Here is a 23,430-nt window from a genome sequence, read left to right on the forward strand (position 1 = left end):
TTTCTGCCCAATGATGACAGAAGTATTCTAGGAGTGATACCTTTATTGGCTAACCAGAAAATAATATGTTTGCAAGTTTTCAGAGCACAGTGGCTCCTTCTTCAGGCAAGACATTTGTAATATTGCCTGAAGAAGGAGCCAATGTGCTCTGAAAGCTTGCAAACATATTATTTTCTGGTTAGCCAATAAAGGTATCACTCCTAGAATGCTTCTGTCATCATTGGGCAGAAAAGTATTCACATCGATTTTTCTGGCTAACACGGTACCACAATACAATTTGTTATTGTACATCTGGACTCATAAGGAAATTCATCTAAAGGGTGAGCTGAATATATCCTTTTTTCTGCATAAAAGAATAGTACTTTCTCCTCTGGACATCGGGAATACAATTATTACCTTAACCCCTTAGTGACCAGGCCAAATTTTTTAAATCTGACCAATGTCACTTTATGTGGTAATATCTCTGGAATACTTCAGCATATCCCAGTGATTTTGAGATTATTTTTTATGCCACATTATAATTTATGATAATTGTAAGTTTAGGTTGTTAAGCTTTTTATTTATTTCTAAAAAATATCAGAAATTTGACAAAAATGTAAAAAAACTTGCAATTTTCAAACTTTGAAAGATAATCCCTTTAATCCAGACAGTCATACCACAGAAAAACATTAAAAATAACATTTTCTACATGTCTGCTTTACATCAGCACCCGCCTCGCGCCTGTCGTCGGCAGCTATTCCTGTGCTGAGCGGTCACATGGTACTGCTCTTTAAGGTAATGAACATGCCCGTGTCTCCACTCTCATAGGAGTGGAGTGCATATTCATTACCTTAATGAGCAGTACCACATGACCACTCAGCACAGGAGAGCTGCTGCGCCAGGACAATGGATATGCAGCAACGGCGTGAGGAGTAGGACGGGGGGTGTGAGCCAGGCAAGCAATGATGGGACGGGGATGAGCCATGTGGGAACGGGGGAGCTATGCATACAACAGGGGGAGCCATAGATAAAAGGTCCGGACGGGGGAGCCACACATATCAGGACAAAACGGGGAGCCACACATATCAGGACAAAACAGGGGAGCTACATACCAGGATAGTGATGGGGGCAGCCACGCATACCAGGACAGTGATGGGGGAGCCACGCATAGCAGGACAGGGATGAGGGGACAATGCAGTTTTCCGTGGCAAAATTAGGTGCCTCGGCTTATGCTCGGGTCGGCTTATACTCGAGTATATAGCGTACTTTCTTTTCTACTACTAGTCAGATACAGGTTACCTACTGTACATAGTTTCCCAACTTTATCCCCCACTTTTATCTGCCTAATTCTACACACAGTATATCAGAAAACTGCCATATATTACCAACTGTCCTTCACATTAAGACATCTTCTTCAGTCAGACAACAGAGATATTCCTACTGCTCCTTCTAAAAAGCATTTTTGATCTAAGCCATCTACTCTCTTCTGAAGCAGAACACATTTCTCTTACATATCTCCTAATCTTTTAAAACTCAGAGACATTTCTTGATGCCTCCTTTTTACACTGAAATTAAGTTAATTATCTGCCACCCTTACTTCAACTTTTGGAAAGAACTAAACTTTGGACATTTAAATGTCAGAAAACATGATACCCACACTAGATATGAGGCAATCTATTTACTGTTGCAGCTTGCCTAGTATTCCCCAATGGACATGAGGAAATCTATCTAATCCTTTCTCTAGAACAGATATAATAGCACAGTGAACATAATTAGGCATCCACTGGACACAAAGCAATATGCTGTATCCTACTTACCATGTTTGATGGATGACAAAAATGTAATACATTCTAAGCCATTAGGGATTACATGCTACAGCACATATCCCTACAGATTACTAGTGATGCCTAATATGACTAAGGACTGAGATTTCTGATATGTAATGCTCCTTAAAATATAAACACATTTTCTATTAGACAACATTACATTAGAATAAATATGATTACTTCATGCATATACAGTATATGGCTTCTACTGCACATGGCAACCTTCATTACTTTACCTTGGCTTTCAAGGAATAGGATTTCCAACAAGGAACCCCCCATAACTTACATGTGCAATGTAAAGAAAAGTGAGAATGAAGATTAAATAATGATGACCTAATTATTTTGAGTATTTACTTATTAATCTTTATTATATCAAGACTACAGAGAGACAAATCAACACGCAGTTCCTTAAAAAAGTATTTATACCCTGTGAACTTGTCCACAATTTTTAGCATTACACCCACAAACTTAGTTTGTATTTTATTGGGATTTTATGTGACATAGTAGCAAGTATTTGTGAAGAGTAAAGGATATGAAACATTTTTTTCTAATTATTTTAAAAATTTAAAACTGTAAATTGTGATGTGCATTAACAATCAGCTCCCTTTATTCTGATACCCTTAAAATAAAATCCTGAGTGACCAATTACTTCCAGAGTTCATATAATTAGTAAATTGAGCCCACCTGTGTATAATTCATACCTAATATAGCTATAGCTGTTCTGTGCAGACTTTAAAGGTTTGTTTGAGAGCATTAGGGATGAAACAGCATCATGAGAACCAAGGAACACAACAAACAGGTGAGAGATAAAATTGTGGAGCAGAGTAAAACAGGGATAGAGTATAAAAAAACCAAGCTCTAAACATCTCACAGAGCATTGCACAATCCATCATCCAAAAAATTGAAAGGAGTATGACACAACTGTAAACCTACCAAGACATGGTCATCCACCTAAACTGACATCCCATGCAAGGAGAGCACTAATTAGAGACAAAACCAAGAGGCTCAAACTTTTTGTGGAGTAGCTAAAGAGATACACAAGTCAGATGGGAGAATCTGATCACAATGCAACTATTAGTCATATATTCCACAAATTTGGTCATTTTGGAAGTGTAGAAAGAAAAAAAATTTGAAAGGAAGACAAAAAAAATCATGTTTGTAGTTTGTAAAAAGATATTTAAGGGACACAGCTAGCATTTGAATGAAGTTGATATGGTCACATAAAACCAAAGTAGACTTTTTGGGTTAAGCGTAAAACAATATTTGTGTCAGAAAGATAACAGTGCACATCACCTTGAAATCACCATCCCCACCATCAAACATGATGGTGGCAGCATCATGCTGTGTGGATAGTTTTCTTCAGCAGGGAAAGGAAAGCTGATCAGAGTTGATGGGAAGACATAAGGAGCTAAACACATGGCAATCCTGGAAGAAAACATGATAGAAGCTATTTATCTGATAAGTAAAAAAAAGTTTCTAATATTTCTTTGCACTATTGATTCATGAAATGTTTGTTGAAGCTACAGTGATCATTCCAAATGACAGAGTTACAAATAATAATATATTACAAAGAGGTTTTAAATACAATAATATATTGGTTAATTCTGGAGAGCAGATACAAAGAGTGATTTGCTCTGAAATGCCTGTTAAATCAAACCATTGACTTATTTTTCTTAATTTATCTTGCTGAGGATTGCAGAAATACAGTGGTGTCAACAAGGACACCAAGCGATCAGCTGATATAAAAGATACAGTATTTTTCCCAAAGAGAAATTGGTTTGGTGAATAAACACAACCCCTTTAACCATTTTTTTCATTCTTAAATATAAATAAGAAGATACAGAGAGCCAATAATGGTCAATCAAACAATATTAACAATTGTATATAGAGCTCTTTTGGAGAGTTTGATTCTCCTTTCATTTAAAAAAAGATTTTTAGTATCTTAATATCTTAATATTTTAGTATCTTATTCTTCTAGCAATTTTATTTCCTTAAAGCAAACCTGCCATATGGAGTTTGCTAAGTAAACTACAGACAATGTCAGGTTGGCGCTGTTACACTGATTCAAATGTAATCTAGGTTGAGGAAATCCATCTTGTGGTTGTTGTTAAATCTTTGTTTTCAGTTAATGAGATTCTCATGCTTCGGGGCCATCTTATGAGCGGGTATTTGGTGCCCTCTGGCCTCAACTTCATTATTGTGGCTTAAGTGACAGGTCACTGAGTCTTCGGTAACCTGCCTCCTATTTTAAATATCACAGTTAATATTGTGGGTTTTGAAAATAAAATTACCAAAATGGTGCCAGCGACGGTGCCTGCGCAGTAGTATCTTTAGCAGTCCCCTGCAAGTCATGGCATCCAATTGGCGCTCCACAATTATGTCATAGGAGCACTGATGGGTACATAGGATTGGCGCACCAACACCTGCCGACGTGTTGTAAATGGTGCTGTCATATATTGACAACAGAATTTGACAGGTTAACTCATGGCTGTTAGAGACTAATTATCACAGGCAAATAGTTGCACTCTGTAGTGCTTTAGCATGTAAACATGAAATATTGACAGAAAATAGACCCCTAAAAAATAACTTCTATTAATATATTAAAAGCATGTAAGACTCATATATATTAATCATATAAAACAATACATTCTCATTGTTTTGTTATATAGGGTCAGGGTTAGTACAATTATGCTGAGCAGGTGTACAGACAAACCTATCAAGTCCCTAGTCATCCTTATAGCTCACTCTACCTGGCAGCAGAGGTTTTCACCCTGGTATTTTGTGAAATGGTGCCCCTGCTCATCGATGGTATCCCTGACTGCCTTGATACATACCCTTGCCAAGTTCAAATAGATACAGATAGTAATAGAATGAAGAAAAAAGGTATACATATGCATACCGAAGTATCTCAGCCAAAGATTCCAAATAACATTTTTAGAACAGAAGCTTTATGCCATATTTGGAGATATCACAATGTCAGCATTTCAGGTCCACAACCTACCCAAACATATATTGCTCCAAGAATTCTCACTCCCTCTGGTCCAATCCCCATGGGAGGCACACAAAAAAATCTTAGGCAAGTGTACACAGAGTTATAGTCTGCATATCCCTTTCAAATAATTTTTATTAAGCATTTTGAAATTTAATATTGTGTTTTGTAGATAATCATATATTCAACTTTCAAGGAAATAAGGGTGGGGAGAGGGCGGGAGGTGAGGGAAGTGGGAATGGGAAAAGGGTAAGAGAAAAATTGTGGACATGCTGTCCAGTCATAACAGAATTTGATTAATTATTAACAATTATTAACAGGTTAACATATATTACCTTCACAGGTATACATTAATTGTCACCTTTCCTTTTAATGTGGTAAGTTGGGATATACCTCAACCCATTTCTTCCATTTCCTATCATATTTCTTATAATAGTTGTTTGCTATTGCAAAGTTTTCTTCATATGCTTTATGTAGGTTAATTTGGTCTATGATTTCAGTAAAGGCTGGTAAAATTGGATTTTTCCAATGGAATGCTATAATTTGTTTAACCACTAAACAAATGTGGATTATAATAGGTCTCGCATTTGTGTCAATGCTTTCCCATTGTAAAGACAACAAGGCCATTGCTGGGGTAACTATGATGTTATCTTTTAATATTTTGTTGATTAGTTTTGTGGCCTGTCTCCATAAGGGTTTCACCTTTGGACACTTCCAAAACATATGTAGCAAACTTCCGTATTCTCCACATTCTCTCCAGCACAGGGGAGACCCTCCCGATGGCAGGTGGGAGAGGCGAGCTGGAGTGAAGTACCACCTTGTGATGATTTTAAAATATGCTTCTTGTAGTGTCATGCAAATATTTGATGCATAGGTGAAATGGATCGCGTTTTCCCACTGTTCTGGAGTAAATGTCGTGTTCAAATCATTTTCCCATTTATTCATGCAAGATAACTTGTCAAATTTTGTGTCGTTGTTGAACCACCGATAAATTTGCTTATTACTCCAAAATAAGTAATGTTTGGGGTTTTTTAATAAATTAGTAGTAGCTTCGGAGATTTTTGTTTTTTTAATGATAAAATTTTGGGCTTGTTCTTTCAATGTCATATAAGGAAAAAAGGCTGAGGAGGGAATGTTAAATTTTTCTTTCAAGGAGCTGAAACTGATAAATTTAACCCCATCATGAATATCGCTTAATTTTAGGATCCCTTTTTCTCGCCACATGGGAGAGGGGTCAGCGTTTTGGGTAAGCGTAACAATATCTATAGGGGTATTGTAGAGTAGAATTTTCTTGTTGGATCCTCTTTTCCTTTTAGAAAGGTTGTCCCATGCATATATAATGGAAGAGAAAATAGGGTGTTTAACGTGAATATTGTTGGTTCTGTTTAGAATATGGTTGAAGACTAATTCTTTGGGTGGTTTATTATGATTGTGGGTAATTTCTACATCAAGCCAATTTGGATAGTCCTCTTGCATGAACCAATATTGGCTTTGTTTTATAAGGTTTGATAAGTATAAGGCGGTTATATTGGGTAGGCCTATACCCCCAAATTCTTTGCATTTATATAATATGTTTGTGGGTATTCGGGCCCTTTTTTTTATTCCAGATGAACAAATTAATTGTGGATTGTATACTGGTTAGATAAGATGTGTTGACTTTTAGGGGGAGTGTTCTTAGTATATAAGAGATTTTTGGGATGATAAAAATTTTGATAACCAATATTCTACCCCACCATGATAGGTCTTTTGTACCAAAGAAATTAAGGTCATTGTTAATTGTCTCTAAGAGTTTGTCCAGATTTTTCTTCATTATTGCCTCAAGGTTTTTTGAGATGATCGTGCCTAGATATTCTAAGTCCCCCTCTGACCAGCTTAGTGAAGATATATTCTCAATTTTCTTTGTTTCTAAGTCGCTCAAATAAAATGGCAAGATATTTTATTTATTTTCGTTAATCTTAAAAAAGGAAATATTTGAGAACGTTTTAAGGGTTTTTGGCAGTTCTGTGATTGATTTGTAAGGATCAGTCAGGGTAAATATCAGGTCGTCGGCAAAAAGGCCAATCTTATACTGACGTGTTTGTGTTTTCAAACCTTTTATGTTATTGTTTTGTCTGATCGATTGCGCCAATGGTTCCATTGACAGTATAAAAAGAAGTGGAGAAAGGGGGCAACCTTGTCTTGTACCATTTGATATGTCAAATAGTGCAGAAGAATAATTGTTAGTATATATTCTGGCTTTTGGCCTACAGTAAAGTGCCATGATGCTGTTAATATATTTTTCATTAAAACCAAATTTACTTAGAACTGATGTTAGATAGAGCCAATTTAGGCGGTCAAAAGCCTTTTCGGCATCTAAAGTTATAATTACCGTTGGCAATTTAGAGGAGTGTATCAGTTTGATTGAATTAATCAGTCTTCTAGTGCCATCTGTCGCTTGACGAGCTTTGATAAAACCGATCTGATCCCCATTTATCAATGATGGTAGGTAGGATTTGAGCCTATTCGCTATTAATTTGGAGTATATCTTCAAATCTGCATTTATGAGGGAAATTGGTCTGTAATTATTTACAAGAGTCAGGTCGGAATTGTGTTTGGGGATCAATATTATTGTGGATTCTAACATTTCTTCTGGGAAATTTCCTGAGGAACTAGCTATATTAAAGATTTTTTGTAAGTGTGGGGAAAGTATTTTGGTGAAGGATTTGTAGTATTCATTCCCGAAACCGTCCGGGCCTGGTGATTTAAAATCTTTGAGTTGAAGAATGGTCTTTTTAATTTCTTCTTGGGAGAATGGGGAAGTTAGGTTTTCTAAATCGTCATGGGTCAGTTTGGGGAGTTCAATTGTGGACAAGAATTTTTCAATGTCAGAGGTATTGGGTTTTGGGGTAGAAGTTTGTGACTGTAAATTGTATAATTTATTATAAAAATCAGCGAAGGAATTAGCTATGTCTTGAGGATGAGATACCGTTATTCCATTTTGGTTCTTTATTTTGTTGATCCTATTTGATTGTCTAGTCTTTTTCAATCTATTAACCATGTATCGTGTTGGCTTATTTATTGAAGAGTATTGCTTCATTTTGGAGTTTTTGACCATGGTATGGTATGATGAAAATATGATTCTTTTGAGATCCTGCCTGAGCTTTAGTAAATCAATTTTGATTTGTGTAGAGGGGGAATTTAAATTTATTTGCTCATTTTCCTTGTCTTTTATCTTATTTTGAAGGTCCTCAAACTGAGTCCTAAATTTTCTTTTCCTTTTGGCAGAGATCTGTATCATGGTACCTCTTATAACCGCCTTATGGGCACACCAATTTATGAATGGGGTTGTATCTGTAGGGGAGTTTTCTGTAAAATAATTTATTAATGATTTTTCTATTGGTAATCTATATTCAGGATGGTGTAACAGATTAGAGTCGCATTTCCATAATGAATTTTTGTTAATTGTGTGGCCTATTTGTACTTCAGCTGATACTGGAGAGTGGTCCGAGAAGGTTTTCCTTTCTATATTAATTCTATGGAACTTGGGAAGTGTAAAAATGTCTGATAAAATTAAGTCAATACGTGACGCTGATTGGTGAGGGTCAGAAAAATGGGAGAATTCGCTTGATGTGGTGTTAAGACACCTAAAGATGTCAAATAATTTGTTATGATGGATCCAGTTGTCTAAATTGTTTGGTCTGTATCTATTTGGGGTGGAGGAGTCCATATTTACGTTTGGGACCAGATTGAAATCTCCCAGCCAAATCATGGCACCTCTCTTAACTGACATGACTTTTTTATTTATTTTGTTCAGGAAATTTATTTGACCCGTATTGGGGGCGTAGATATTGATAATTGTGCATACCTGGTTGTTTAATGAACAAATAAGAATATGGAATCTACCTTTAACATCTTTGACCTCCTCTATGAATTCAAATGAAATTGTGCCTTTGATGATTGTGATTACTCCGGCTTTCTTTTTCACATTGTCAGACTTGTAAATATATGGGAAATTTTTATGTGAGAATTTTGGGTTGGCCTTGTCTTTGAATTTGGATTCCTGTATACAAATTATTTCAACTTGACTTTTACTTATTTCTTTCCAAAGTGTATGTCTTTTGTGTGGACTATTAAGTCCTCTTACATTGTAGGATTGGAGTTTTAAAATCATTATGATCTAAATTATATGGAAGCCTCTTTTGCAAACCTGTGAAGAAAATCTTAACAAACCTATAAGTGTTTAATGCAAGTGGTAACAATAAATAATAAACTGGAATGTCCACTTGAAGGGGTTCACTTCAGTGAACCTGACTTCACCTGTTGGGGGAAAAAGTCCGTGTTACTCGCTCCCGAGCAACATCCTCTTTGTTGATGAACATAAACTCAATATATTAAATACATAAACTCGTTACTAACAATAACAGATTAATAGAATAGTTAAACATCCTAGGGCAAGGTATTGCATTGTACCCGGGTGTTTTCCCATTTAGATCACTCAATATAAATATATCAAAACCCTTTCATGTCTTGCTGTCAGAATCAGGGTAAACTTTGTGTCTTGAATATAATGGGATATTGATGGATTTTAAGAAGTCCCTGCTTTCCTCTTTAGGGCGATAACATTGCCTCTGTAATTTACTAATAATTTTAGCGGGAATCCCCACTTATAAGAGATCTCATTGTCTGAGAGGTATGGTGATATTCTGGAAAGCTTTCCTCCCTTCGATCGTTTCTCTGGAGAGATCGGCATATAATTTGAGTTTTTCAAATGGCTCAGGGAAGTTTTTATTTTCTTTAAAGTAATTTTGAATTTTTTCTTTTGTTTTGAAAAAGTGGATTCTCATTAACGTGTCTCTAGGTAGATCTTTAGGAATAGTGGGCGGTTTTCGCAACCTGTGGATTCTGTCTATTTCTAGTTCTTGATCAGTCAGGGTAGGGATTATTTTTCTGAATAACTTCTTGGTGTACTCTTCCAATTTATTTGGGCCTATATTCTCAGGAATCCCCCTAATTTTGATGTTATTTCTCCGATTCCGGTCTTCCAGATCGGCTACCTTAAGCTTAGCTTATGCATCTCTCTGATGATGTCGTTATTTACTTTGGATATATTATCTGGCCTCTCCTCTATCTTTTTAATTCTATCTTCAAATTTGTCCATCCTATTGCTGAGGAGGGATAATGATTCTTTGAACATTTTATTTTGCTTATCAAACCTTTCGTTCATGCTGTTTTCAAACTTATTCATTTTTTCTGTCAAATTAGACAGAAGTTTCCCAACAGAATTCATATCAAATCCTTGAGTATTGTCGGGGTTTGGATTACTTTTTTTTTGTTTTGGCTTGGAGGGGCTTGTATTAGGAGAGAATATCTCTGAGACCTCGTCAGATGAATCATTAGGAGTGGTGTATTTTTCTCCTATAGCCCCTGGAGTTTTCCTCTTTAAAGATGTAGATGAGTCCATCTCTACAAAAGTGTTTGGGAGGTTCTTTTTTACTCTGTTTGAATTGGGGAGTTTATCATAGTCTAATTCCTCATCGTCTTTTAATGGAGACCTGGATCTATTGGGACTTATTGTGGTTATTAAGTCCTTTGATGGATTGCGCCCAGAACCTTTGTACCTTTGGGGTTTTTGAGGTATAGATGAGGCCATGTTTAAAAATTGGGGTTTAGACGAGTTCTTGCTCATTGTTATCCCCAAGCAATAGCCTGATTTGCAGAGAGTGTCTACTTAGGACGGTCTCAGAATAAAGATTAAAGATTTTCCACAAATAGTAGCCCCAAGCAAAGCTGGAATTGTAGACAATGTCCTCTATGTTGATCTCAGGTTAATCCTGGTGAGGCTGGCCCTGGTGTATAAAAAATCCCCACAAAGTGGTCTCAAACAGCAAAAGGGGAGCAACTATGGAAATACCCCTGTGAGTGTGGTAATAGAAATCATCTGAATATAAACAAGCAATTAGCTGTGTCAACAGGTGGCGTATATAGTTTCACAGTAATTACAGAAGAATATGCTTAGATAATACCTAGCACCTGAGAATAAAAAAAAAGTGCAGATTAAATCACTGGGGCATACAAGTAGATTTTTCCTAACAGAGCATGCTTATATAACACTTTGTGTTTGTTAGTTAAAGGGTGCAGGTTAATTCCCCAAAACAAACAAATATCTTTCAAGAACTGATTGTTCTCCTAGAGACATGTGCTAATAAGGAAGGAATCAGGGTAGAAATAAAACTCTCCAAATAATATGACTGGATTTAGGACTTCCCAGTCAGCTTCACTAAAATAGCCAGTTACCTGGATTAGATCCTGTCAGCGACTGATATAGTAAGCTATAGCTCTTTTGCTTTGTGAGCCCTGCAGGGCTCCTAGCTGTTTCAACAACAGTTTATGCTGCACTGGAGTCTTCCTGTCGCTCCTGCAGAGATGGCTGTCTGTGTGGTTCCACCGTTGTCCTGCACAGGAGCCGTCGGTCGTCGCTGTCTTCCCCGCTGGACCGCCGGTGTATTTTCGTTCCCAGCAGGGGGCCGGAACTTACCGCTGTTTGAGTCCGGTGGTGCTTGGATCCGGAGCCTGCGATGTGTTGACCAGCGCAGATCTTCTTCTTTGCTGTCGCTGGTGTACTCTGGTCTCTCAAGCCTTCTGATCTGTCGACGTCCACCAATAAAATGGCAGCCGTCTTTTCCCGCCTTTTGTTCCAAGGTCTGGGGGAGTGTCAGCGTCGGCTTCTGTGTGGAGCTGCTATCACGTCACTGCTCCGGGTCTTCCCCGATGCTTCTGGATCGCTTTCTTCTGCCTCCGTCTTTCAATCCGGGGAGGCTTAGCACTTTATGCTAATGAGCACAGGGCGGTATATCCCCAGGCAATAGGGGAGGGAGCAGCAGCTGTGCAGAGACCGCTCCACAGTGTGTGCCTGTAGCCGTCACTTCCCTCCTCCTCACTACCAAAGCCAAAGAGGGAGTTTATAATAAAATCTGATGTTTTTTACCTCAGGTCCTTTGGCTTATTAGCTGAGCCGCTTGTTAGAAGGTATTAGCTTTCTGAGGCTGGATTACCTCAACCCTGTAGTTTGAAGGCCCAAACTTTTCTAGGGCTGATTTCTAAAATTTATGTGGTAAAATTAAAATAATTTTCGGATCATAGTGACCCAGATGAAGCACTGGATAAGATCCAACCAAAGATTTGACAATAAAAACGTTTTTTAGGCGATTTGGTTGATTATAGAGGATTTTCCTCAGGAGCTCCAGCACCGCACAACCTACGCCATAGCAGTCCAGGCCACGCCCCCCCTGCATATCCCAATCAGTACAATTGCAACTGCTTCTCCATCAATATTGAAAAGTCAAGATAGAAAAATGACACTTATCATTAGAAGTCCAGAGACAATTTCCCCTGCAATATTCAGGGTTCATTTGGGAACCAGTGGGAAATACCAAATTCTTTCCATGTGACCAGAAAAATTCTGTCTTCACCGTCCAGTGCGATCACCGCCCACTTAAGGAGAATGAAGCTATACCTTCTGGATCAAAGAGCCAAAACAGCTTCTCATCAAAAAGTATAGTGAGCTATTGTCTCTTTCAAATGGTCCTCAATCGATAGTGGCGCAGGTGGAACACAAGTTGCGCTCCATCCTACGGTGCCATCGGAAGTGACGTCAGTGGAACGCACCATGCGCTCCACAATGCCAAAAGCTGTAAGCAGCATTATTAAGGGCAGAAGTAATGCAAGTGGAACTCAAGTTGTGCTTCCTGCTACCACACTACTGGACTTAATGTCAGTGGAAAGCACCATGCGTTCCACACTGCCTATACTATGACATATACTATGTTCCAACTTGCATCAATGTTAGGATGATGCACATGTAATCAATAAATAAGTCACAAATTAACATATGTACAATGCCTAAGAGAATAGCAATGCAACATTTATTCACATCAAAAAGGCCAATAGTATTGTAGAATACTAAACTGCACTTGACACAAAAAATAGAGAACCAAAGGAAAGTATCAATTCACACAGTATTGTGCCCATTTCTGTCATCAAGCTTACTTCTAGGTAATACATTCTAAATAACCCAAAGGAAAAAACACTCAAAAAAATAGTCAAAAAAGATCTTAAAAATTCCCATAACAGGTTCTATCTACACAAAAAACGTGGCTATCAAACGCCTACACACAGAAAAGGCTGGTTCTAGGAGGTTCTAGGTATTTTCCATAAGGAAAACAGAATTAGATGAAACTCAAGAAGACTTGTCTTTGGCATGGGCTCACATAAATTTGCCAAATTATGTGCTAAGCATCTGCATTTTTTTTTACTATCTAAAGCAGTAATGCAATTCAAATTTCATATACCGTATATACTCGAGTATAAGCCGAGATTTTCAGCCCAAATTTTAGGGCTGAAAGTGCCCCCCTCGGCTTATACTCGAGTCACGGTAGCGGTGGGGTCGGCAGGTGAGGGGGTGAGGGCGCTGAGGTATACTTACCTAGTCCCAGCGATCCTCGCGCTGTCCCTGCCGTCCCACGGGCTTCGGCGCTGCAGCTTCTTCCTCTCTTCAGCGGTCACGTGGGACCGCTCATTACAGAAATGAATAAGCGGCTCCACCTCCCATAGGGGCGGAGCCGCTTATTCATTTCTCTAATCAGCGGTGCCGGTGACCGCTGATAGAGAAAGAAGCTGCAGCGCCGAAGACAGGAGGGGACAGCGCGAGGATCGCCAGGACTAGGTGAGTATGTTATATTCACCTGTCCTCGTTCCAGCCGCCGGGCGCCGATCCATCTTCCCGGCCGGCGCCTCCATCTTCCCGGCGTCTGCGCTCTCTGACTGATCAGGCAGAGGGCGCGATGACGCATATAGTGTGCGCGGCGCCCTCTGCCTGATCAGTCAGAGCAGAGACGCCGGGAAGATGGAGGCGCCGGAACGAGACGCTGGGAGCTGCAATCAAGGGAGGTGAGTATGTGTTTTTTTTTTTTTATTGCAGCAGTAGCAGCGGCAGCACAGATTAATGTGGAGCATCTATGGGGCACAGTGAACGGTGCAGAGCACCGTATAAGGCACAGCTAGGGGGCACAATGAACGGTGCAGAGCACCGTATAAGGCACAGCTAGGGGGCACAATGAACGGTGCAGAGCACCGTATAAGGCACAGCTAGGGGGCACAATGAACGGTGCAGAGCACCGTATAAGGCACAGCTAGGGGGCACAATGAACGGTGCAGAGCACCGTATAAGGCACAGCTAGGGGGCACAATGAACGGTGCAGAGCACCGTATAAGGCACAGCTAGGGGGCACAATGAACGGTGCAGAGCACCGTATAAGGCACAGCTAGGGGGCACAATGAACGGTGCAGAGCACCGTATAAGGCACAGCTAGGGGGCACAATGAACGGTGCAGAGCACCGTATAAGGCACAGCTAGGGGGCACAGTGAACGGTGCAGAGCACCGTATATGGCACAGCTAGGGGGCACAATGAACGGTGCAGAGCACTGTATATGGCACAGCTATGGGGCACAGTGAACGGTGCAGAGCACTGTATATGGCACAGCTAGGGGGCACAGTGAACGGTGCAGAGCACTATATGGGGCACAGCTATGGGGAAATATGAATGGTGTAGAGCACTATATAGCACAGCTATGGGGAAATAATGATCTATTTTTATTTTTGAAATACACCGGTAAATGCTGCATTTCCACCCTAGGCTTATACTCGAGTCAATAAGTTTTCCCAGTTTTTTGTGGCAAAATTAGGGGGGTCGGCTTATACTCGGGTCGGCTTATACTCGAGTATATACGGTATTTCATGTTAACATGCACTACAGAGTGCAACTTTATTTTGTTTGTTATGTATAGAGATGGCTACATTTACTTTGCACCTGTACACACCATTTTTTCTGTTTGGAAGTGAGGGTTAGTCTTTGTTATTTGGCAAATTATCACAGTCATCATCTGCTGGAAAAGATGCATGTTGGCATTTGACATTCCCAGTACGACATATTTTGTTTCACGAAAAAAAGTTTATTTTAGTCAAACGATCTTGGAATAAATAATAACTTACACAATTGGACATGTTTAAATAAAATGTTCCTGTGCTGAGATAATCTTATAACTGTGCCCCTATTATGTACTGTGTAATGGCTGTTTGTCTGTGCAGTAACTTGGTTTGATCATACCACAGCTCCTGAGCAGGGGAGTAAGCAAAAGAGAGTATACAAATATTTCAGGACGGGGTCGCAAATACTTATTTATATGAGGTATAATGTTTTTTAACCCCTTTACCCCCAAGGGTGGTTTGCACGTTAATGGAGGGGCCAATTTTTACAATTCTGACCACTGTCCCTTTATGAGGTTATAACTCTGGAACGCTTCAACGGATCCCAGTGATTCTGACATTGTTTTCTCGTGACATATAGTACTTCATGACAATGGTAAAAATTCTTTGATAGTACCTGCGTTTATTTGTGAAAAAAACGGAAATTTGGTGAAAATTATGAAAATTTCGCAATTTTCCAACTTTGAATTTTTATGCAATTAAATCACAGAGATATGTCACACAAAATACTTAATAAGTAACATTTCCCACATGTCTACTTTACATCAGCACAATTTTGTAACCAAAATTTTTTTTTGTTAGGGAGTTATAAGGGTTAAAAGTTGACCAGCAATTTCTCATTTTTACAACATCATTTTTTTTAGGGACCACATCTCATTTGAAGTCATTTTGAGGGGTCTATATGATAGAATATACCCAAGTGTGACACCATTCTAAAAACTACACCCCTAAAGGTGCTCAAAACCATATTCAAGAAGTTTATTAACCCTTCTGGTGCTTCACATGAATTTTTTGAATGTTTAAATAAAAATGAACATTTAACTTTTTTCACAAAAAATTTAATTCAGCTCCAATTTGTTTTATTTTACCAAGGGTAACAGGAGAAAATGGACCCCAAACATTGTTGTACAATTTGTCCTGAGTGCGCCGATACCCCATATGTTGGGGGGAACCACTGTTTGGGCGCATGGGAAGGCTCGGAAGGGAAGGATCTCCATTTGGAATGCAGACTTAGATGGAATGGCCTGCAGGCGTCACATTGCGTTTGCAGAACCCCTAATGTACCTAAACAGTAGAAACCCCCCACAAGTGACACCATTTTGGAAACTAGGCCCCCTAAGGAACTCATCTAGATATGTTGTGAGAGCTTTGAACCCCCAAGTGTTTCACTACAGTTTGTAACGCAGAGCCGTGAAAATTAAAAAAAAACTTTCCCCACAAAAATAATTTTTTAGCCCCCAGTTTTGTATTTTCCCAAGGGTAACAGGAGAAATTGGACCCCAAAAGTTGTTGTCCTATTTGTCCTGAGTACGCTGATACCCCATATGTTGGGGTAAACCCCTGTTTGGGCAGAGCTCGGAAGGGAAGAAGCACTGTTTTACTTTTTCAACGCAGAATTGGCTGGAATTGAGATCGGACACCATGTCGCGTTTGGAGAGCCCCTGATGTGCCTAAACAGTGGAAACCCCCCAATTATAACTGAAACCCTAATCCAAACACACCCCTAACCCTAATCCCAACAGTAACCCTAACCCTGACACACCCCTAACCCTAATCCCAACCCTTTTCCCAACTGTAAATGTAATCTAAACCCTAACTGTAACTTTAGCCCCAACCCTAACCCTAACTTTAGCCCCAACCCTAACTGTAGCCCTAACCCTAACCCTAGCCCTAACCCTAGCCCTAACCCTAGCCCTAACCCTAACCCTAACCCTAACCCCAACCCTAGCCCTAACCCTAGCCCTAACCCTAACCCTAACCCTTGCCCTAACCCTAGCCCTAACCCTAACCCTTGCCCTAACCCTAGCCCTAACCCTAGCCCTAACCCTAACCCTAGCCCTAACCCTAGCCCTAACCCTAGCCCTAGCCCTAACCCTAACCCTAGCCCTAACCCTAGCCCTAATGGGAAAATGGAAATAAATACATTTTTTTAATTTTTCCCTAACTAAGGGGGTGATGAAGGGGGCTTTGATTTACTTTTATAGTGAGTTATTTAGCGGATTTTTATGATTGGCAGCCGTCACACACTGAAAGACGCTTTTTATTGCAAAAAATATTTTTTGCGTTACCACATTTTGAGAGCTATAATTTTTCCATATTTTGGTCCACCGAGTCATGTGAGGTCTTGTTTTTGCGGGATGAGTTGACGTTTTTATTGGTAACATTTTCGGGCACATGACATTTTTTGATCACTTTTTATTCCGATTTTTGTGAGGCAGAATGACCAAAAACCAGCTATTCATGAATTTCTTTTGGGGGAGGCGTTTATACCGTTCCGCGTTTGGTAAAATTGATAAAGCAATTTTATTCTTCGGGTCAGTACGATTACAGCGACACCTCATTTATATCATTTTTTTATGTTTTGGCGCTTTTATACGATAAAAACTATTTTATAGAATAAATAATTATTTTTGCATCACTTTATTCTCAGGACTATAACTTTTTTATTTTTTTGCTGATGATGCTGTATGGCGGCTCTTTTTTTGCGGGACAAGATGACATTTTCAGCGGTACCATGGTTATTTATATCTGTCTTTTTGATCGCGTGTTATTAATAATAATAATAATAATAATTTTATTTATATAGCGCCAACATATTCCGCAGCGCTTTACAAATTATAGAGGGGACTTGTACAGACAATAAACATTACAGCATAACAGAAATACAGTTCAAAACAGATACCAGGAGGAGTGAGGGCCCTGCTCGCAAGCTTACAAACTATGGGGAAAAGGGGAGACACGAGAGGTGGATTCCACTTTTTGTTCGCGGGATGATAATAAAGCGTTGTTTTTTGCCTCTTTTTTTTTTTTCTTACGGTGTTTACTGAAGGGGTTAACTAGTGGGCCAGTTTTATAAGTCGGGCCGTTTCGGATGCGGCGATACTACATATGTGTACTTTTATTGTTTTTTTTTAAATTTAGATAAAGAAATGTATTTATGGGAATAATATTTTTTTTTTCTTTATTTAGGAATATTTTTTTTTATTTTTTTTTTTACACATTTGGAAAATTTTTTTTTTACTTTTTTACTTTGCCCCAGGGGGGGACATCACAGATCAATGATCTGACAGTTTGCATAGCACTCTGTCAGATCACTGATCTTACTTACAGGGATGCAGGCTTCTGTGAAGCCACCTCCCTCCCTGCAAGACCCGGATCCGCGGCCATCTTGGATCCGGGCCTGGAGCAGTGAGGGAGGTGAGCAGACCCTTGCAGCAACGCGATCACATCGCGTTGCTGCGTGGGGCTCAGGGAAGCCCGCAGGGAGCCCCCTCCCTGCGCGATGCTTCCCTGCACCGCCGGCACATCGCGATTATGTTTGATTGCGGTGTGCCAGGGGTTAATGTGCCGGGAGTGGTCTGTGACCGCACCTGGCACATAGTGCCGGATGTCAGCTGCGATAGGCAGCTGACACCCGGCCGCGATCGGCCGCGCTCCCCCCGTGAGCGCCGCCGATCTCGCTGGACGTACTATTCCGTACTATTAGTACGTCCGATGTCAGAAAGGGGTTAAAAACAATCAGGGAAATACTTTACATCACAAAAAGGATCAACTGTGATCCCCTGCTGTGCTATCTGTATAATTGTTTGCTTCTTCCCCAGCCCAGTAACAGTGGTATCATCAGACCATGTTCCTGTATGGTCTGGCACATCAATTACAAAGTACATGGCATGGGCACATTTTAAGATTATCTAAGGAAAGGAACATTTATTTAAAACTCATCTAATTGTCGATGTTGTTATTATTCCAAGATGTATTGATTACAATCAACTTTTTTCATGGGCAACCTCCTATAAGGGGTTAAACTAAAACACGAGAAAGATATCATAATGCAGAGAGTTAAAGAGTAAGGCCGGAGTCACACTAGCGTATAATATGGACGAGTGCTATGTGATAAAAAAAAATCGCATTGCACTCGGACCAGAATTAATCTATGGGGAAGCTCACATTACCGTTTTTTTTCTCGGGCGTATTCTGCATGCGAGTGAAATCGCAGCATGCTGAGATTTCCCGCGTATGTCGGCCGAGTCTTGCCAATGCATGTCTATGGGTGTGAGAAAAAAAAAATCAGACACCACACGGACCATCAGTGTGACTTGCGAGAAATACGCACATATTTTCCTCATTTCAGCCCATTGAACCATTAAATTCATTGGGGAAAAGCAGTGAGAAATGTAAAGCCATACGCATGTCATATGGATGTCATACGGATACATAAGTGCGAGGAAATCGCATCATCGTATTGCAAACGCATTACACATGGATGACCATACAGAGAACATTTGTGCAACTCTCAGCCTGGAAAATGGGACCAATTTTTCATACGTTAAGTGTGACACCAGCCTAACCATCGTTTTCATTTTTGTTTCATAAATCAATAGCGCACATGAAAAAAAAGCAATATATCTTATCAGACAAATCTACTTCTTTCTCTGCCAGAATTGATCATTAGTGATTGAATGGTGAAATATTCGGATTCGGGAAAACTGGCATGAATAATTTTGAATATCCGTGTATTCGTAATGAATAATGAATCCAATGCAAGTCAATGGGAAAGCAGAATATTTTTCTGCTGGACCCAACAAACAGGTCTGGGGGCCTGAGATAAAAGGTGAAATGGATGGGAAAGAGCTAAAACTAAATAGGAACAGGATGGAGATAATGCCTGCATGCCTTTCTAACTCACATATGGTATATGGGAATAATGTTGTCGGTTTTACCGCTTTATAAAAAGACCTACCAAACCAAACATACTTTTTTTAAAGGGAAAAATGCTAAGAAACATTTTTTCCTTCATAATTACATGTACTGTATATAACGCAAAATAAAAATTATTAAAAAAAATTATACCTCCCCTTTAGCATATGTTCACATGGAGTGTTTTGGCTTTAGTTTTTCCTTTAAGATTTGTGAGGGCTCATCTGAACTTTGAGCTTTGCCACCACCACCACCACGTCCACAGCTATATCATTTTGCGGCCCTCATTTTTCATTTTCAGAGGGTCAGCAGGTGCCATGAAACCTGAGTTGTATCATACATTTGAAAGAGTTCTCACTCCTATATTTGGGAGGTCCATCCCTCATTCCAAATTGCTAGCTAGATTGAGGAATACATATTCCACATCACTTTACAATGCCAGCTAAAACATGCCCATTTGAATTTTGGGCTTCGACCACCAACACGTCCAGCACCATGTCATTATGGCCCTTGACATTTTCAGAGCACCAGGAAATGCCAAGAAACCTGAGTTTTGTGAGCTCCAGAGTTAATTTTTGCCACCGGATCCAAATGGAGCCACTGTAACAGCGAGTGAAGCTGCTGTAAGGTGAATATAATACAGGAGATCGGGGAGCTGTATGATCAATGCCAATAAATTGGATTCTACCAGACACCAAAAGCATTAGAATTAAATTCGGAACACAGTGTATGCTAGCAAGGGCCTGTATTGTAGTTATTCTGTCACGCCTTAAACCCATGTCAGGAACATGTACAAGCCTCAATTTACTTGGAAGCAGCCTTCTCAGGAGACAGGAGTGCCATTGACCAATCTATACAAGTCTATGCACATCTGGAAACTACCCAACCAGGAAGAATTTATCTTATGAATGGTTTTGAGCAACAATGGAGTAATAACAGAAAATGTCCTAGAGAGTGATGAGGTGTGTGGAGTGTATTCCTCGGGTCAAAGGCAGTGCTTCAGAACTCAGGTAAAGGCCTTAGCATGGTAATGACCATGTTCCAATATGTGTAAGGCTGCAGCCTGAATAGGTCTGTGGAGAATTTTAACCTAGTCTCTTAGACATGCTTAAAATGTACAGAAACTGGGCAATACCACACCACCATTTTTTTAGGACTCAGATTTAGAAAATTTAAAGGAAGCAAGAGTTTAATAAAGAGACACAAGTCTCATTTAGTAGCATGGAAAAGCCAGCAATGGTCTTTGTCCAGCACTGGACAATGTAAAGAGTTAACGAATATGTATGTTTCTAACTAATAATTTGTGAACAGACATAAATGCTGACAAGGGACAATTTGACGCTGCCATGGGACAATGAACTGGATGTGGCTGCTGACTGTTGTGTCTGTACAACTGCAGGTTGTGGGCCAGAGGCATCAGCGCCTGTTTCCTGGACAGAAGAGTAGGAAGGCTGTAGCATATGGGAAGGGCCAGTGTTTTCACCCTCAGACACAGATTTTGTACCCAGGTATTCCGCCCACCCACTGTGGTTCTGCGCAAATGAGCAGTATATTGCATATGCTAAAAGAGGTATTATTCTGAATTTCCCTTTATAAAGAGATGTGGTTGGGTAAGATTTTCAAACAAGCAGCATATATAGAGAGCATGTTTCATTACAAATATTATTATTTGTGATGAGCGAATACATTCGGCACTATTCGTTACTTGCACAAATAATATGGTATTCAAGCTATTCTTTACTCAGCGAGTAATTTGGTATTTTCAGAAGAAAAGGTAAATGAGATCCAGCTCCTTAAAACGTGACATTTATTGATATCCAGCCAGGCTGTGAAAAAGATCTCCGGATCGAAACGCGTTGCCGTTTAGCCTTTTCAGCTACAGGGGCTTCATACCGGAGGGAGCCTGTTTGACTTACCCATGCGTGTAACTTTTATCGTTTGGATATCAATAAATGTCACGTTTTAAGGAGCTGGATCTCATTTACCTTTTCTTCTGAGGATTTTTTCGTTTGCCTGCAACGGAGATCCGTGCACCTGCGATCGTCATTGGTGAGCTGGCTTTTTTTCTTCTATAATATTTAATTTGGTATTTGCCTTGGCATATTTGAGTGACCCGCAAAGCATGTTTGGCACTTTATTTTTGCAGCCAATGAACATGCAGGGCTGGCTTGCCAATCACAGTAATGCTGGCACCACTTTTGGGGTAGCATTACTGTTATTGGCTGGCCGTCCAGTATCATAGGGACTATTTAAAGGCTGCCAGTGCCATCTTGCGCTCATTGCATCCAGAAACAGCATAGGGAGAGAATAGCTTGATCACAGGGAAAGTGAAAGTAGTGTGTCGAGAGTGACAAGACGTTATACTGAGCGTTTATTCCTTCCAAAAAGCTTTTTTAAGAGCTAAAGACTGTCAAAATTAATTTTTCTGTTTTTTAGTCGGGTATTTAGTAGTGATTAATTTAATATCAGGGACAGAGGGAAGGAGGGTGAGTGAAAGACAGGCACCTGGGTGTTCTGGTCATTGCAATTACATGCTGCAGCTCTCTGCTATTTTCCACTTAAAATACCTAACATTTGTGTAGCAGTTGTGCGACTGGTGCAATATGGGTACAGATAATCGTATATGACAATTTAGCAGGGGCAATAATCTTCAAATCTTGAAACTCGCGCGAGTCTCTCACCTCAATACCCAGCACCGCCGCCAGCGCTTGGGACCAGAGAGTGCTGCTGCATATATTTCTATGGAACTGAATGCTCCGGTCCCAACAGCCTGCAGCAGTGCTGGGTATTGAGTCGAGTTTCTTGCATTGCAGTTGCAAGTGGGACACCGGCTTTATTCCGGATTTGCAGTGTTATGGCAAGCTGATTGAAATAAATCTTAGTGTTCTATTGTTCTACAAAATAGCACATCTTTTTCTAGCAGTTGTCCGACTGGCGAGATACGTATACACATACGTACGTAACAATTTATCAGGGGCAATAATCTTCATTACTCCGCATTTGCAGTTTTATAGCAAGCCATTTGTCAAAAAATCTTAGTTTTCTATTGTTCTGAAAAATAGCGTATCTTTATCTACCAGTTGTCCAATTGGTGCAATATGGGTACAAATTATCGTACATGACAATTTATCAGGGGCAATCCTCTTCATTACTTGGCAATTGCATTGTGTCAGCAAGCCGATTTCAAAAAATCTTAATTTTTTAAAAAATAGCGTATCTTTATCCAGCAGTTGTCCAACTGGTGCAATACGGGTACAGATAATTATACTTGACAATTTAGCAGTGGTAATAATCTTCATTACTCCTCCTTAAGAGTGAGTTAGCAAGGGAATCGATAAGGAGTTTCACCATTGCACAATGTGCAAAGTTTTTTTTTAAAAAGTTAAAAATATTAGCCACACAGGTTATACATACATGACCACTAGGAGCTTATTGCAGAAGCAGGAGGAGGTGGAGATGATTTCATGAACAAAATGGGTTTGGATAGTAAGGGATGGATGTTAAGACAACTTCCCAACAAAAAACATTTGAGCTGTGTGAGGGATAACACGCTTAGCTGATTCTTCAAGTAGACACAGGAACACTTTTTTGCTGAAAGACCTGCTGGTTTATTAACATCAGCATACACCAAGACAGGGTTCAGAAAAACAAAAGCACAGCCTTCCTGGCTTAATTTAAAACAAAACAAATAAAGTATCACAGATACCTTTCTTTGCAGATTCCAACCTGCAGTTAACCCGCACAGTCCTTAGCTCCTCCGGGAGCTATCTGGGAATCCTGGTTTTCCAAGACACGAACACCACTGACGCTCATGTCCAAGTATTTAACAACCCATGTGATGATCACATGACCTTGACATCATAGAGGTCCTGTTAGGACTCTGCAGGTGGAGATATAATGGAAACCCTCCTGCCCC

This window comes from Ranitomeya imitator, chromosome 3 (genome assembly GCF_032444005.1).
Source record: "Ranitomeya imitator isolate aRanImi1 chromosome 3, aRanImi1.pri, whole genome shotgun sequence".
Classification (NCBI taxonomy): domain Eukaryota; kingdom Metazoa; phylum Chordata; class Amphibia; order Anura; family Dendrobatidae; genus Ranitomeya; species Ranitomeya imitator.